General features: G+C 41.2%; 1 long non-coding RNA gene across 1 annotated transcript; it reads left to right on the top strand.

Moving 5' to 3' along the window:
• Nucleotides 1-6,830: 6,830 nt before the first annotated feature.
• Nucleotides 6,831-8,459, top strand: LOC142653023 (uncharacterized). The gene is made up of 2 exons (XR_012848016.1): nucleotides 6,831-7,114; nucleotides 7,430-8,459. It is a non-coding gene; the product is annotated as an uncharacterized LOC142653023 (long non-coding RNA).
• Nucleotides 8,460-9,247: the final 788 nt, after the last annotated feature.

Below are 9,247 nucleotides of genomic sequence, written 5' to 3'. Positions count from 1 at the left end.
CAGGCCTATAACATTCCCTAATCTGACTCCTTTCCATGGCCCTCCTTTTAGATAAGTCATCAGAATAAGATTCCCTCACACTTCTTCTCTTCATGTCCGTCATACACGGATACTGGCTGGTGACCGGCTCATACAGCTTTATGTTACCACCGCATGTGTATAAAAATGGCCGGACCATTGTACAGAACAAACACTGTTACACTTTGTGTCTCCCTTATGTCCTCATAGATTGTAAGCCCTTGCGAGCAGGGTCCTCACTCCTCAGGTTTGAATTGTAAATGACCTTTGTCACTATGTAATGTCTGATATTGTTTGTTTCATGTCCCCTCTAAATTGTAAAGTGCTGCGTAATATGTTGGCGCTATATAAATAAAGATTATTATTATAGTGCCCACATATAGTCCCCCTGTAGTGTCCCACATATAGCCACCACTGTTGATATTGCCCCACATATAGCCACCTCTGAAAATAGTGCCCCACATGTAGCCCCCCTTGTAGATAGTGCCCCATATATAGCCCCCTGTAGATAGTGCTCCACATATAGCCCACCCCTGCATATAGTGTCCAACATATAACCCATCCCTGTAGATAATGCCCTACATATATCTCCCCTTATAAATAGTGCTCCACATATAGCCCACCCCTGTATATAGTGCCTAACATATAGCTCCCCCTATAGTGCTCCACATAAAGCCCACCCCTGTATATAGTGCCTCACTAATAGCTCCCCCTATAGTGCTCCACATATAGCCCACCCCTGCATATAGCCCATCCCTGTATATAGTGCCTCACATATAGCTCCCCCTATAGTGCTCCACATATAGCCCACCCCTGTATATAGCCCCCCCCTGTAGATAGAGCTGACCTCTGTATATAGCCCCCCTGTAGATAGAGCTGACCTCTGTAGATAAAGCCCCCCCTGTAGATAATATCACTCACATTTTTGTTAGAATAAAAAAAAAAAACATGACACACTCCCGCTCTCACGCGCCGTCCAGTGGCAATGTAGACCTGCTATCTTCTGAGCAGGTCTGCTGGAGTTACATCCTCACGCTGCTTGCATCGTTGAAAGGCGCTGATCGACATGGCAAGTCATTCTGCTCTGCCAATCAGCGGCTTTCATAGACGCAAGCATCGCGGCGCTTGCGTCTATGAAAGGCAGTGATTGACAGGGCACTATGACTTGCCCTGTCAATCAGCGCCTTTCAACGATGCAAGCGGCGCAAAGAAGTAACTACATCGCTTGAGTCGTTGAAAGGCGCTGAATGGCCGGGCACAGAACGTACCCGTCCATTCGTCTCCTACAGTGCAGGAGGGGGTGGCGGCGGCTGGTGTCATTGGCGCCGCCACCCCTCTTAGAGAGGTAGTAGGGCGCCGTAATGGACGGTGCAGTCCTGGCAACCCCCCCACCTCCCCCCTTAGTTGCGCCCGGGGCACATGCCCCGCCTGCCCCACCTTGCTACGCCCCTGCACGTACCCCCAAAAAGTACCACAAAAAACAAGCCCACATATTACTAAATTGACGGAAAATTTTAAAAGTGACGATGCAAAAACAAATAATTTCAGTTGAAATGTGTTTTTATTGTGCAAAAGTCGTAAAACATAAAAAACCTATACATATGTGGTATCACCGTAATCGTACCGACCCATAGAATAAAGGTAACATGTTATTTACGCCTCATGGTAAACAGCATCGAACAATGGCGGAATTGCTGTTTTTTTTTTTTTTATTCTCCTCCAATATAAGTTAATAAAAAAATTATATGTACCCGAAATGGTGGCATTAAAAATTACAACTAACTCCGCAAAAAAAAAAGTCCTTGGCTATGTCGATGCAAAAATAAAAAAGTTGTATCTCTTCAAATGCGACGATGGAAAAACTAAAAAAAGTAGCTTGGAAATTAAGGCCTAAATAAGCTGGTCACTAAGGAGTTAAAGCCAAAAATAACTGTTTCCTGAAAGGATAAAGGACTTGAGATGAGCAAACCTATTAGACACATATCACATTAGGTCCAAATTTCCCAAAAGCTTAAAATTCGTCAAAATGTGAAAGTTTTGGTGTTCGCAGCACAAGAATTGTCAAAATGGTGGCCACCGGTGAGCGCTGTCCACCAATTTGCCAATTATATAAAAAAAAGAGGAGAGAAGAGGATTATTAAAAATAAATAAATAAACTAAACATACTGCAAAGGGGAGACATTTCCTCAACCTGTTGCAGGAAAATTTTATGGGCCAGTTTGTGGAAGACCCGACTAGAGGTGAAGCTCTGTTGGATCTGGTCATTTCTAATAATGCAGATCTTGTTGGGAATGTCAATGTTCGTGAAAACCTCGGTAACAGTGATCATAATATAGTTACATTTTACCTATACTGTAAAAAACAAACGCAGGCTGGGAGGGCAAAAACATTTAATTTTAAGAAAGCCAATTTCCCCAGGATGAGGGCTGCAATTCAGGATATGGACTGGGAAGAACTAATGTCAAATAATGGGACAAATGATAAATGGGAGATTTTCAAATCTACTTTCAGTTATTATAGTGCAAAATTTATTCCTATAGGTAACAAGTATAAACGACTCAAATTAAACCCCACATGGCTTACACCTTCTGTGAAAGGGGCAATACATGACAAAAAAAGGGCATTTAAAAAATACAAATCTGAGGGTACAGCTGTAGCCTTTGTAAAATATAAAGAGCTTAATAAAATCTGTAAAAATGTAATAAAATTAGCAAAAATACAAAGTGAAAGGCAGGTGGCCAAGGATAGTAAAACAAATCCCAAAAAATTCTTCAAGTATATAAATGCTAAAAAGCCAAGGTCTGAACATGTAGGACCCCTAGATAATGGTAATGGGGAGTTGATCACAGGGGATCAAGAGAAGGCAGAGTTACTAAATGGGTTCTTTAGCTCTGTATATACAACTGAAGAAAGAGCAGCTGATGTAGCCGCTGCCAGTGCTGTTAATATATCAGTTGATATACTGAATTGGATGAATGTAGAGATGGTCCAAGCTAAATTAAATAAAATAAATGTGCACAAAGCCCCGGGACCAGATGGGTTACACCCTAGAATTCTTAAAGAGCTTAGTTCAGTTATTTCTGTCCCCCTTTTCATAATATTCAGAGAATCTCTAGTGACTGGTATAGTGCCAAGGGACAGGCGCAGCGCAAATGTGGTGCCTATTTTCAAAAAGGGCTCTAGGTCTTCCCCAGGTAATTATAGACCAGTAAGCTTAACATCCATCGTGGGGAAAATGTTGGAGGGGCTATTGAGGGACTATATACAGGATTATGTGACAATAAATAGCATTATAAGTGACAGCCAGCACGGTTTTACTAAGGACAGAAGTTGTCAAACTAACCTAATCTGTTTTTATGAAGAGGTGAGCAGAAGTCTAGACAGAGGGGCCGCTGTGGATTTAGTGTTTTTGGACTTTGCAAAGGCATTTGACACTGTCCCCCATAGACGCCTAATGGGTAAATTAAGGACTATAGGTTTAGAAAATATAGTTTGTAATTGGATTGAGAATTGGCTCAAGGATCGTATCCAGAGAGTTGTGGTCAATGATTCCTTCTCTGAATGGTCACCGGTTATAAGTGGTGTACCCCAGGGTTCAGTGCTGGGACCACTATTATTCAACTTATTTATTAATGATATAGAGGATGGGATTAATAGCACTATTTCTATTACACCAAGCTATGTAATATAGTTCAGTCTATGGAAGATGTTCATGAATTGCAGGCAGATTTAAACAAACTAAGTGTTTGGGCGTCCACTTGGCAGATGAAGTTTAATGTAGATAAATGTAAAGTTATGCATCTGGGTACCAACAACCTGCATGCATCATATGTCCTAGGGGGCGCTACACTGGCGGATTCACTTGTTGAGAAGGATCTGGGTGTACTTGTAAATCATAAACTCAATAACAGCATGCAGTGTCAATCAGCTGCTTCAAAGGCCAGCAGGATATTGTCGTGTATTAAAAGAGGCATGGACTCGCGGGACAGGGATGTAATATTACCACTTTACAAAGCTAGGCCTCATCTAGAATATGCAGTTCAGTTCTGGGCTCCAGTTCATAGAAAGGATGCCCTGGAGTTGGAAAAAATACAAAGAAGAGCAACGAAGCTAATTAGGGGCATGGAGAATTTAAGTTATGAGGAAAGATTGAAAGAATTAAACCTATTTAGCCTTGAAAAAAGACGACTAAGGGGGGACATGATTAACTTATATAAATATATTAATGGCACATACAAAAAATATGGTGAAATCCTGTTCCTTGTAAAACCCCCTCAAAAAACAAGGGGGCACTCCCTCCGTCTGGAGAAAAAAAGGTTCAAGCTGCAGAGGCGACAAGCCTTCTTTACAGTGAGAACTGTGAATCTATGGAATAGCCTACCGCAGGAGCTGGTCACAGCAGGGACAGTAGATGGCTTTAAAAAAGGGTTAGATAATTTCCTAGAACAAAAAAATATTAGCTCCTATGTGTAGAAATTTTTCCTTCCCTTTTCCCTTCCCTTGGTTGAACTTGATGGACATGTGTCTTTTTTCAGCCGTACTAACTATGTAACTATGTAACTATGTAACTATGTAACTATGTAACTCACCACCTTCCCTGGTCTCCTGACGTGTCCCTGCCGGAAAGTGAGATGACGTAGCTGTGATCGCTGTAGCCAATCCCAGGCTGTAGAGGTCACATGGGACAGCTGCATCATGACGTTGTTTTGTCACATGTGACTTCTGCAGCCTGAGATTGGCCGCAGTGATCACATGGGACAGCTACGTCATCTCACCTGCCGGTAGCGATGTGTCACTGCTGTAGTACAGCGTATGTGTTGAGTGTGTTTGTTATTATTTTTGTTCAAATCACATGTACCCTGATTGCCTTGTTTGACCCTCTGATGTCTTCAAGGACTGTAACCAATTTAGATTCAGTCCTAGAAGACGTTAAATAGTCTGATAGGCATATCGGGGGACTTGCGATTCGCAAAATGAATTTGGACCGAAACGAACGGCCGATTTAAAAGAAAATTCGCTCATCACTATTGACCCCTTCCCTCTTTGACCACTTTTGACCTTCCTGACAGAGCCTCATTTTTCAAATCTGACATGTTTCACTTTATGTGGTAATAACTCCGGAATGCTTTTACCTATCCAAGGGATTCTGAGATTGTTTTCTCATGACACATTGGACTTTATGTTACTGGCAAAATTTGCCCGATACATTCAGTATTTAATTGTGAAAAACACCAAAATTTAGCGAAAAATTGCAAAAATTAGCATTTTTCTCAATTTAAATGTATCTGCTTGTAAGACAGGCAGTTATACCACACAAAAATGTTGCTAATTAGCATCACCCATATGTCTACTTTAGTTTAGCATCGTTTTTTGAACATCATTTTATTTTTGTAGGACGTTACAAGGCTTAGAACTTTAGCAGCAATTTCTCACATTTTCAAGAAAATTTCAAAATGCTATTTTTACAGGGGCCAGTTCAGTTGTGAAGTGGCTTTGAGGTCCTTAGATATTAGAAACCCCCAATAAGTCACCCCATTTTAAAAACTGCACCCCTCAAAGTATTCAAAACAGCATTTAGAAAGTTTCTTAACCCTTTAGACATTGCGCAGGAATTAAGGCAAAGTAGAGGTGAAATTTACAAAGTTCATTATTTTTTTTTCAGAAGTTTATTTTGAATCAATTTTTTTGTACCACAGAAGGTTTTACCAGAGAAATGCAACTCAATATTTATTGACCAGGTTCTGCAGTTTTTTATTTTTGCGTGCACAAAGCGGTGTCAGGGATTATTTTTTGTGGGACGGATTGCCGTTTTTATTAGTACTATTTTGGAGTAAATGTGACTTTTTGATCACTTTTTATAGCATTTTTTGGAAGGAGATGTGACCTAAAAACAGAGATTTTGGCGTTGTTTTTCATGTTTTTTTTTACCGCGTTCACCGTGCGGGATAAATGACATAATTGTTTTGTAGTTTGGGCCATTACGGACGCGGTGATACCAATTATGTATAGTTTTTTTAAAATTTTTACGGTTTTTCCCATAATAAAAGTCTTACTATGGGAAAAAAGTCAGTTTAGCTTTATTTTTATTTGAAATGTGTGTGTTTTTATTGTTTTACCACATTTTTATTAACTTTTTTTTACTTTTTTGACTTGTCCCACTAGGGGACTTAAGGGCCTGATGCCTCGATCGCTACTCTAATACACTACACTACATACTTAGTGCAGTGTATTAGCGCTGTCAGTTATTCACTGACAGCAAGCCTATGAGGACACGCCGCATTTTCTGGCGTCCGATTGCCACAGCAACCCAGCGATTGCGTCACTGGGTTGCCGGTCGGGTGAAAACCTATCAGATGCTGCGCAATATTGAGCGCAGCATCTGAGGGGTTAATCTGCCGGATCGGAGAATAGCTCCGGTCCTGGAAGTTACAGGAGGGTGCCAGCTGTATAATACAGCTGTCATCCCGCGGTGATGGTGCCGGCTCTGCTTCTGAGCCCGCACCATCACTGCGACGTAACTGTACTGCGCTTTGCGGGAACACCTTCCCGGCAGCGCCGTATATATACGGCGGATGTCGGGAAGGAGTTAAGGACTCTGCACTGCAAGGCAGCAATGCTAACCAATCTGCACTGTGACATTGTAAATACTTATTATTAACACTATAGCAGGAGATGTCACTTCTGGTCATATTTGTGACATCATCAGATAAAGTACAGGAGGCCATTGTTACCTCACTGCATGATGTCATAATGACTGTGACTCTATAAGAACTGAGGTTTAGGGGGGACGACTGCTCAGTCCAGGATATGAAGATAAGCAGACACAAGATTCTTCACCATGAGGATCTCACAGAGAATAGCGGAAGCTTCTGATGTTTGTGAAGTCACCAGTCGGATTCCGGAACACTGGAAGAGGAGAACTTCATGCACGAGCTGCATGGCAGGGGAAGAACAACAGGAAAACCGGGGGCTGTGGCTTATACACACGGTAATAGGAGGTTCTGTCATTTACTTTCAGGTTTTGGGACCAAGAAGAAAAACAGTAATGTGGAGGAAAATCTGCCGCCATGATGCCAGCAATCTCCAAACATTGAAGGTATGTACATAATATATTGTATATGTTCATTTAATCTGAAAATGTGGGATATTTGAGAATTTGGGGGTTTGTTATACATTATGGCCCATATTTACTGAGCAGTTTATGTCAGTTTATTTTGTAAGCTGAACCAAATAAAGTTGCAAACGGTGACATGCAACAAATTTTTTGTAAAATGTATCTTTTCTCGTCACTTGACAAATTTAAAAAGTGACAAAAAAGTGGGCGTGGTCTCCAAGGAGACGTAGATTAAGTTCCATTTATTAAAGTCAACTATGTAAAAATGCCACAAATTTTGCCCTTATTTTATTGCAGGGAGGAGATCTGGACGAGCGGCTGAAGATGAAGATGAAAACTGTGAGATTGATCAAAATCTTATGTAACGTGACAATTCTATTTATAATTCTATATTTGGTGCCTTCCGATGTCATAATACACTGATTATACAGGTCAAGGTAAATACATGGAATGTATTATGACTTTAGCAAGACCCATGTTTGATGTCCTCCTATAACTCCTCCGTGTCACACATGCTAAGATTCCTTACACGTTATCCCATAGCCTCTCATGGTTGTGTCCTCCTAGACCCTGGACCTTGTTTGGTCTGCATAGAGGCTGAACAGTTCTCAGTGGTCCATGACTATTTTTTGGTGGGATAACAGGGAACGATGGTTTCCCATAGTTCAAGCAGAAGACACCTGCTATATGCTATGTTCACCAGTGAGGCAAGTCCAAGCTGGGAAGGAGGTAATTGTATGTTACTTGTGGCCATTAGAAGGAGAAAAACCTCAAAGAGGGAGGACATCAATTGTGAGTCTAAGAAGTTGACTGTGTAAAAAATGGCTTCCAGACCAAAGGCCTAATCCCTGCCCTCCTGGAGTCGGCCATTTGCTTTACACCACATCAGGGACCTGGTATAATGGAACTGGCCTTCTCCTGTGACATAGGAGGGCAGTGTTTTCTTTCTCTTTCACCAGCAGAGATGACCATAGCCGAGCTGTGATCTCCGGAGTCCGATCAGTGGAGGAGCGACCTGCATGATACCGGGACGTCGTGGAGAACATCTGGGATTGGACACCTTCTTATAACTTACTATTCCATATAATGTCGTAGCTATCAGTAAGATGTTAGTTAGTTAGTTAGTTAGTTAGTTAGTTAGTTAGTTAGTTAGTTGCATTACAAGCTCTGATCCTGGGTTCTCGGACTGATCGCCTTTTCTCGGGGTCAACAAGGAATTTTCCCCTGTGGCACAAATTGGCTAAACGTGCGCAGGGTTTTTGCCTTCTTCTGGATCAATAGCTTTAGTTAGGAATTTTATTTAAATAAATTGTGTTTAAAAATGAAAGCTCTGTCTCCTCGTCATTTCTCAATATTATATAGCAGTCAGGTATTAGTATATATTATGGGAGGTTATTATGCTTATTTTGCTGCTGATAATCCAATATGGCTGTATCCAAGATGCATTGAACAATATACGAAAAAATGGAAGAGAAATACATCACATGAGCCATATAAATGTTACTACTATAAAGGAACACTAAAGGTGGAGAAAATACATAAAAATATAAACAATCCACTTTGTCCTTTTTTGCCTGAGAAATTCTTCTTTGTAAGTCCTAGATCGTCCATTTTCCCCTCCTCCTACTCACAAGTCTGTCTCAGGCTGTATACAGACACTGGCTTTAGAAAGAGTTTTCCCACACTGACCAAAAAAGTTAAGCCACACCCCTTAACTAAGCCACACCCCTCAGCCGTCTGCCAACGAAAACGGAAGTAATCGGAAGGAACATGAAGAGGTTGTCGAGGTTGCTGAGAACCCAGCGATCAGCTGTAATCCATGGAAGAACCCAGCAGCAGGTGTTTGATTTGACTGCAGCGCCACCATAGGGAAATTAAAGAATTTGTCACCATTTTCAATGTTTATACATGATCTGAACAGCATTTTGATATTTGTCACTATTGAATTTGCTGGTCAATAAAGGGCCATACCATACAAGATAACTGCTACAATGGGAATTATGTCCTCATAGAAAATGCTTCCCACTTTTGCAGATGTCATTAGTGCATTGTTGAATCAGGGGCGACCGGTGAAAAATGTAAAGCAAATCCTAAATCTGTAACAACCAATAAACG

Source organism: Rhinoderma darwinii, chromosome 5 (assembly GCF_050947455.1).
Source record: "Rhinoderma darwinii isolate aRhiDar2 chromosome 5, aRhiDar2.hap1, whole genome shotgun sequence".
NCBI lineage: Eukaryota > Metazoa > Chordata > Amphibia > Anura > Rhinodermatidae > Rhinoderma > Rhinoderma darwinii.
This window is presented reverse-complemented; position numbering and strand designations above follow the sequence as displayed.